The following is a 9,494-nucleotide window of genomic DNA, read 5'->3' as shown; positions in this document are numbered from 1 at the left end:
TGAGTAGAACTTTCAATTTTGTATACTTATTGTAAAACATTTCTTTCTCGATTGAGAATGAAGAAATAAATTATTTTATTCAAGCCCATTTCGCGCAGGCTACTTCAGTCATTCGGCACACTTTTTTGTTGGTAAAATTATATACAGAAAATCTCACGGCCCAGCTTAAAATTGTGGATGGTACAAATTGTAAATGATACCTTTAGCTAACATTAGAATCATGTGTTATGTTCGGACAATCGTTAGTTTGATCCCTATGAATTAAAATTTATAGTAAAAATCTGACTGCAGTGGTTAATGTTTAGTTAGTATTTTTTAAGTACTTATTTTTCAAACTTAAATATTTTCTTGTTTATTGCTGAGTAGAACCTTCACTTTTGTATGCTTAATGTAAATAATTTTTTTTTCTTCACTGACAATGAAGAAAAAAAAAATATTAAATTCAAGCATATTTTGCGCAGGCTACTTCAGTCATTCGGCGCACATTTTTGTTGGTAAAAGTATATACAGAAGATCTCACGGCCAAGCTAAAAATTGTGGATGGTACATATTGTAAAGAAAGCCTTGGGTTAACGCTGTAATAATAAGTTATGTGTGGACTATCCTTAGTTTTATCGCTATGAATTAAAATTTATAATAAAATCTGGCTGCAGTGGGCCATGATTAGTTAGTATTTTTTTAAGTACTTATTTTTCAAACTTAAATATTTTCTGGTTTATTGCTGAGTAGAACATTCACTTTTGTATTTTTAATGTAAATAAATTTTTTTCTTGACTGACAATGAAGAAAACAATTTATCAAATTTTTTGTTGGTAAAAGTATATATAGTAGATCTCACGGCCCAGCTTAAAATTGTGGATGGTACAAATTGTAAAGAAAGCCTTGTGCTAACGCTGGAACAATAAGTTATGTGTGGACAATTCTTAGTTTGTTCCCTATAAATTAAAATTTATAATAAAAATCGGGCTGCAGTTGTCCATGTTTAGTTAGTTATTTTGTTTTAAGTAGGTACTTTTTTTTTAAACTTAAATTTTTCTTGTTTATTGCTGAGTAGAACTTCACTTTTGAATGCTTATTGTAAAACTTTTTTTTTCTTGATTGAGAATGATGAAAAAATTATTCAATTCAAGCACATTTTGCGTCTGCTACTTCAGTCATTCGGCGCACTTTTTTGTTGGTAAAAGTATATATATATAAGATTTTACGGCCTAGCTAAAAATTATGGATTTTACCTATTGTAAATAAAACAATTTGTTAACGCTGGAATTATTTTTTAATTTCGGAAAATCCTCTTTTTTATCCCTATCAAATTATAAATACTTATTGTTTTTGTGATGTTAATATTTAGTATATTTTTAAAGTACGTTTATTTAAAACAAAATTATTTTCCGGTTAAACAATTTTTTGAACTTTTTTTTTTTACATATATAAGATATTTTTATTCATTTCTGATTTTTTTAATTAAAAAAATTGTGTCTATTATCGTGGGTTGATGTTTTAATTAGAGGTTTTTAGTGTAAAACCATCATGGAATCCTACAGTATGTATTTTGTTGGTGTTGGTCATATACATATGGAACTTGACCAAGGTGAAGTCGGGTTAGTTGTATGCGGAAAAGTGTCGAATTTTTTTTAATGGAATTCATGTAGTTTGGTCAAACATGGTCCGATCCGGATTTTATTCGAATATGAATTTTTCAAGTAGTAAGTACCTACATAACGACGTTAGAGTGCAGTGTTCGCGTGGTTTAGCAACGCCATCTGTCAAGTTACTCATATTTAACTAATTGTTGAAGCTCATTGCGAATTATCACTGAGCAGGGTGCGCCAGTATACCCTTTTCCATTTATAATTTTATAATTTATTGTGTATCTCGGTTTCTATTTGCACACATGATTTATTTTATGCCTGTACTTTTTAAGTGCATAAGTTGTCAATTCATACACTGACTATGTTTCTTTATTTTCTGTGCAATACAGAATAAATTTTTACTTTTAAATATAAAAAATAAATGTCTCTGAAACATCAAAACTGCCAATCTCCTGTTCCACAATACCAGACGCCAGACCAAAAACTTGAATTATAATCGGTTGACACAGCTCGACAGGAGTTCTAGATCACGTACGGCATGTATTATGTTGTATAATAATATGTTGCACATATTTGTAGTGTCCCGCACATGGTGATGTGATAATTATAAAACTGACTTAGTGGTAGACGCGTGCGCCCTGTTTCATTAAATATATGTATTGTATTATATTTACTAACAAGATGAGTAGAATTCATACGGTAATGCTATTATTGTAACATTAAGCCGATTGCAGGTTCAGCTTTTTTGAATTCTGCAAAAAAAATTATAAAACGTGTTACCACATCATTACTGAAATTTTAATGAATTCAAAAGTTAGCTAACTTATGTGAAATTTATGTTGATAGATTTATATTTAAAATTTAAATTAATTTGCCGATTCTCTTGCATCTTATATAGCATAAATATTTTATAATTCAAGTTCTTTTTAAACAATTTTAAGAAAGATATTTATATGTATGCAATTTTGATGTTGCCACACATTTATTTAATTAATTTTTTAAGTACGATTTTAAAATAGTTGTGTAATTTTGAAGTTGCCAATATACACTTTTTGGTTAAAAAAAGCAGATTTTAAAAATAATTGGCAAGAGTAGGCTGCAAGTTTTGTTCATTTTTTCCGTTAGTTTCTTGATGTTTTAATGAGTTGAAAATAAGGCGGAAAGTTGGTTTTTTAGGATAAATTTTTATTGTTATTTGTTTGATGCTTACTGAATTACTATCAATTGAAAACATTATTTTTGCAATACGATAAAATTATAGTTAGGTATATGTGTGTTTATAGTTATTTATTTTCTGTCTAATATATAAAGCGAGTTTTTATTTTATTTTTACAAAGACCATCGTTGGAAGAGAAGATTTTCTCAATTTTGGGGAACTCGAAAATAGTACAAACAAATAGCTTACTATGTCAATATGATGAAAACATTTGTTTCAGTTGCAGTGTCTAACATTCAGGTTTCTCCTGATGTATAGGCCTATTTGGTGGTTTTTTGTGGGGTAGGCTCAATGTGTGTTAACTACCTTTATCTAAAGTTATTTGCAAAAAAAAAAAAAAAATTCTTAAAAAACTAATAATTTCGTAAATTCTTAAGCTACAACAAATACAAATACACCATCTCAGAAAAAAATTGGTTGTCTGTAAAGTCGGTTTACGGACGATAGTTTAACGCGACGTCATAACAAAACATTGATGAAATGATTGCATTCTTTTATTAATAAAATTGAATCATTTTTATTGAATTATCCTTATTTTGTATGGATACAAAGAAGGAGTGAAATGAAATCTACAATTTAATTGATAAATTTACTTTTATTTGCACTCATTAATTCAAATATGTTTATTACTTTAGCGAAGAGATTATTTTAACTATAACTTTTATACATGTTTGCTATTTAACTTCTTTCAATCTGTGTTATTCTGTTAAGGATAGGACGGTGATAGGAAAAGTAGGAAACGAATGGGAGTGTTTCAAGTTTAATGTGCCTCGAAAAAGTAAAATCGATGGTTGTTCCAAACGAGTGGAAGCGTACAATGAGCGTAACGGGACACAGCGTAACGGGACAACGTGCAATACGGGACACTTTTGACGTGACAACGTCTAATAAATTGATGAACGCCGGCTGCACGGACAGATTAGAAGAAGTTAAATAGCAAACATGTATAAAAGTTATAGTTAAAATAATCTCTTCGTTAAAGTAATAAACATATTTGAATTAATGAGTGCAAATAAAAGTAAATTTATCAATGAAATTGTAGATTTCATTTCACTCCTTCTTTGTATCCATACAAAATAACGATAATTCAATAAAAATGATTCAATTTAATTCATAAAAGTATGCAATCATGTCATCAATGTTTTGTTATGACGTTGTCACGTTAAACTATCGTCCGTAAACCGACTTTACAGACAACCAATTTTTTGGAAAAATATTTTTATTTAAATTTTGGATATTGATTATTCTTATGTGTTTCTGATTAAGTTCGCTTGTCTTTCATGCTTTCATAAATATAATTATATATAATTTTAACTGTAAAGCCATTTTATGATGGCCTGGATTAGATGATATTATTTCAAAACTAGTTTATCTTTTATATTTAAGTTAAATATCTTCGTTTCTGATTTGAGTACGAATTATAGGTAACGAGCTGCAATGTTACACATTTAAGGTTCAATTGTAACTTATCCCAAACGTCTGGTATCTCAAATAGGTGCATATATATTTTACCAAGAATAAAAATTTTTATTTAAAATTATTTGTCTACAGCGATTCCAAACTGAAATGCACTTCAAACTGCAGACGATGCCTACGAATTCAAAAATTCACCTTAAGGGGCCTCCCTAGTAAAAATGTTTAGCGCGGTGGGCCACTGGTCACATGCTACTGCCAGTGGTTGGGCGGGGCGATATACCTGAGCCTGTCGCCTGCGCCTTGGCGGAGGGGGGAGAGGGCGTTTCAGCGAGGGGGGCGGAATAATGGGAGGGTTGTCATTGTGTGGCGTCCATTTACTACTTATACCTGCGTTCTCTGCGAACAAGATCGTGGCAAGAAAGGTGACTGTTTTTCCCTTTCGCTACATTCAACCAAAAGGATAATGTTCTCGCATTGCCTTGCTTGCTTCCTGACAGTGTTTATTAACTTGAAACATTAAATTAGTGTTGCGATCCAGTCCATATCCATGAAATGCAAACAATCGTCAATTCTGTTTAAAACATGTATTTTTATTTTTTAATTAACGTTCTACATAATTAAGAGATTTACATACATTACAAAAAATGCTGTCACCAACAATCGATGTGTTAGCTTGTGTTTTCAGGGGGGGGAAAATGCAAAAATTATATCATTAAAAAAATTTCCAACATTATACTTTCGAACTGACATTTGTGTGATGAATGGTTTTGCACGAACAGTTATGCTTTCATTCATAAAAGTATTCCGCACCACGACGAGAAATCACGTCCTACTAATAATTGAGTAATAAAACTGGGAATAAAATGATGAAAATAATATTAATTATTTTTAATCTTAGACACAAATCAACTTTTTAAATCGCAATAACGACAAATAATTTTTTAACTTACTTCCTGAATAAAAAGTGCATGTCAAACTTACTTTTAAATTCTGTAAAGATAAAAAATGTCAGGAACAAACAAGTGTTCCCACCAACGACACATCGTCAACTTTGTATTCTAGGGTTCACGTCGTATTTAGTTACACTAAATATTACTGCATATTATTATTTTCTGGCTCGTATTACATGTTTAGCATTTTATTTAATTTTTGCATATTTTTTTAATGACTTTAACGTTGCATAATATGATGAATAAGTATACACGAATGAACTGGAATCACGTTTCGAGTTACATACAGACTGTTCACTACGAGCAGTGTAAATTTCTTAGCTGTTGCAACAGCGGCCTACAGGTGGATTCAGACTGCAGGCTTAGTCAGTCACGCTGAATCCACCTGAGTTCAGATTTTATCGAAGACAAGTGCGGGTGGTATGGAAGAAAGTGTGCACTGACTGTTGTGCTCAAGGTGTCAGTGAAATGTATAGCTGGAATCACGGGCGAAAATTTGTAGGATTCCCATGAGGCCCACGGGATAACGTGAAGATTTTGCAAATGCAAGCGGGCCCCCTCAGACGGACTTTTTTTATTTCAAGGAGGTTCGGGCCACCCTGAGATTCTCCCCTCCTCCCGGAATCTACGCATGCAGCTGGAATTAATTTTTAGCCAAGTACGTCATTTGGTGCTGTATTTAGGCTGTCAAAGAAGATACGAAATATGGCTGCTTTGATAATTGACGATAACTCCTTTTTATTGTGGAATAGTACCCATCTACAAAGAAATCCCTACTGTTGGGGATTTTCTATACAAACTATCAAAATAATTTTGGTTTCGTCACTGTCACTAGCTATTATTGTATCATACAAAAACATGTATGTTTTGTGTATTAATTTACGGTATTCATCTCTGTCAAAAAAAAATATTTTTCGATAATAGAGTGTAAGCAAGGTAGAATACAATGGCTAATTTTAAAATAAAAATGGAATAAAGTATTTTTTGCTTGCAGTAGTTCAAATTTTTGAATTAATTTAGTTGTTTGTTTAAAAAACCCTTCTAAAATCAAAGAAACTACCTACTTCCTAAATAGATAAATAGTGCTTTAAGATCACACGCTTTCATAAATATTTAAACGCCAACATTTAAAATGTAGATTTCACATAATGATAAAATCTTATCTATTTTCATGGTCACGCCTAATGGAAATAATACACAACAATTCGTCATATATGTTTTTTATGCTTTTAATAACTACTCTACACATGAGCAAATTTCAATATACATAAAACTGAGGAACTCTGCATTACATTTTTAATCTGTGTACGACACTAACAGAAATTGAAGCATAAAACAACATTTTAATTTTTTAATTAATAAGTATTTCATCAACGTGAGCTTTGCTTTCATCTCAATGAAGCCACTCTACATAGAGGAAGTGCACATGTATTCAGTCTTAACATTAGACCCTCCGGATCACAGAGTAAACGAATGAATGGAATTCATAACATTACGCAGGGTTTTAAGACATATTTTCCCTTCTGCTCAATCGCAACATCTCACTTAGCGCGTAAAATGGTTTCAGTAAACATAACATAAAAAATATTCGCCCCATGTACAGTAGAGGAAACTAAAATGTTTGGAACACTGTAAACTAATTGTATTGTCATTTCTGTAGTCGCTCGAAGTGGCAAACTATGTATCTTTGTTCAATAAAACGAAATATTAAAACAAACAAACAATAACATTACGTTCAGACAATTCGTTACGTGAAGTGAATGTAATAAATAAAATACACAAGACAGTTACACACACCATTACCAAAACACAATCCCATAAAAATCATAATATTACATGTCGACTTAAAATTATTATTATTCACCATGATAATTTCTTGCGGGTAGCCAGCAACAAAGAGACACAATTTTTATTTAATTTAATTAACTTTGACAAAACTTGTAAAACCTGGCATGAGCAAAGTAAGCTGATTCACAATTTTATTTTGCGTCAAAATATTAAACATCAACTAGTAATGAATTAAGAGTATGCTTCGCTTGGTAGAACACCGAATATAGTCATCTCCAGGTATTAAACTGAATTTTGAAAGAGGGACTCAAGTTTCTGAAGAAGTTAACTTTCCTGATGATCCATCGACAGTTCGTAAACGGTCTCATCGTCGGTATGTCGAGCTTGGGACCTTTTTCCTCACCATAGTCCCGTGGTCTGTTCTACCATTCGCACAGCTATCCCAACCTATACAAATAGCCGAGTGATACTACTCCCGTTGCTTTTGCTTCTATCACGGAGCTCGCCCGCAGTCGTACTTCCCTATCCAGCCTGCGTAATACACGCGTCCTACCTGCTAGCCGCCAAGAACACGTCCATTTGTGAAAAAGCCTCACCCGCCAACAATACTAACTCATTAATTATAATATGCAAAACATAAAAACATTACATATGCGATAAAACAAACTTTGCTGCTGTCATAAGCCGAAGAAAAAGAATCAATTTGAAATATAACATAGACAGATAAATCTAAAATGGAGTTATCGATAGTTATGTTTTAATAAACAGAATAATATGTCGTATTACACTAAATACGTGTTCTTACTGACAACCGAATTTAAAAATAAATTAAATTACTTTTTTTTCTTTTTAAACCATAACCGCATAGAAGAAACAATACTTTTGATACAATTTTTTGCATAACTATACAACAGGACTAAAAGTACATTGTACGTAATAAGTATTTGCTTATAGGAATTAATGCTGCAGAATATACGAATAGATTCAAATGCATAGAATTTAATATATTGCCAAATTTATTTGGAAATATGCATGTAACAAAAGATTGAATTTGAAATGAATTATCTGTTTTTAACTACAAATATAATTTTATCATATCTCACTTTCATTCAAACTTAAGAGTGTCATTTTCAACAACAAAATAGCCACAACTACACTTTAAAATATTTTAACTTGATACTTATATTGTATAACTTTTGATGAAATTAAATGTTAAGAGGTTCATTTAAGTTTGTAAGGAAACATAAATACAACGTTCAAAATAAATAACAAACATTTTGTGTAGTTAGGAGCTCCGCGTCATGCAAATAAAGGAAAGTTAAACTTTTCAGTATACGGCTGCAATAATTATAGAGGAAAATGTTATTTATTCTTTACTTTTAATTCCCGTTTGGAGAAAATAAACCGAAAAGTGCTATACCGAAAGTATAAAGTTGAAGTTGAATATCGCTTGTCAAGTAAGTTCAAGAACAAAATTAAAAAAAAGAAAATTTGTTTTCTTGAATCTACTTTTTTCAGAAAAGTACACATACATACAATATTATTATATTATAAAAATAAAATTATTAGTCCTTAAGTATAAATTACTGAAATATTTTTTAGTTAATTAATTTTGGCATGCGAAGAAATATTTAATTGTTAAAATCACGAGAACATAATTTATTATATTTATGTATTCCAAAAGCTTATGTTAAAGATCGACTATATGCTATTCAATTTGCCCAAAAATTTTACTGAAATAGGAGAGCATTACAAAAACACAATTTAACTAATGTAGGTATTATAACAATAAGTTATGTTCATAAACTATATTAACCCAGATAAGACTGAGATAATTTTTTCTCTTTTAAAACATTTTTTCCTTCAAAATGGGATCAATACACTACAAAAATGATGTTCATACTATATAACAATTTTTTTCCGAACACAAAGCCACAAAAACTGCAGTACTATATTTAGGACGCCAGTCCAATCAATACACAAAATGTCCTATATATAGGACACCAGTCCAATCAATGTCAATTATTTATTTTACTATCAATATTATTTACTTATACTAATATGACAAAACTATTTATTTTACTGTGTGAAAATCTTTGAAACATTTCACATGAACGCCAACATCACATTTGAAACATCTTGTTGTTGTTTTCGCATGACACATTCTGCAGCGAGTTTGCTTATCTTGTGGTACAATCCAGTGGTCCTTTCTATCAAATCTTGAATCTTGATGCTCATTCTTTGATGGTCTGCCCTTTGACTTCCGTGGAGTGGCATTTTGTTCGAGAACTGAAATGGCCAGTCTTCTACGGAATGATAAGTGGTCCAGTTCGCCGTAGCTTTGTCTATGAAGTTGCCAGGCATTTTGTTCAGCAACATCGATGCAATGAGCTATCAAACTGAAATACCACTTTTTGCCACGAATTGAAGTTCTGTACAAGCTAATGTTCTGATCGGCTCTGTCGACACCGCCCATGTATTGGTTGTAAACATGAATGTTGTGTGGTTGGGTGATACGGATCCTCTTTTTTTGCT

General features: G+C 31.3%; 1 protein-coding gene across 1 annotated transcript in view; it reads left to right on the top strand.

Annotated features, from left to right (window-relative positions):
• The first annotated feature begins 1,566 nt into the window (after positions 1–1,566).
• LOC134527172 (importin-11-like) overlaps positions 1,567–9,494 on the top strand; it is a 251,035-nt gene continuing 243,107 nt past the window's right edge. Inside the window, exon 1 of the mRNA XM_063359578.1 lies at positions 1,567–1,703. The gene's annotated coding sequence lies outside the window, so the exon portion shown is untranslated. The remainder of the gene's footprint in view (positions 1,704–9,494) is intronic.

This window comes from Bacillus rossius, chromosome 1, assembly GCF_032445375.1.
Source record: "Bacillus rossius redtenbacheri isolate Brsri chromosome 1, Brsri_v3, whole genome shotgun sequence".
NCBI lineage: Eukaryota > Metazoa > Arthropoda > Insecta > Phasmatodea > Bacillidae > Bacillus > Bacillus rossius.
Note: the sequence above shows the minus strand (reverse complement) of the source record. Positions and strands in the feature narration are given on the sequence as shown.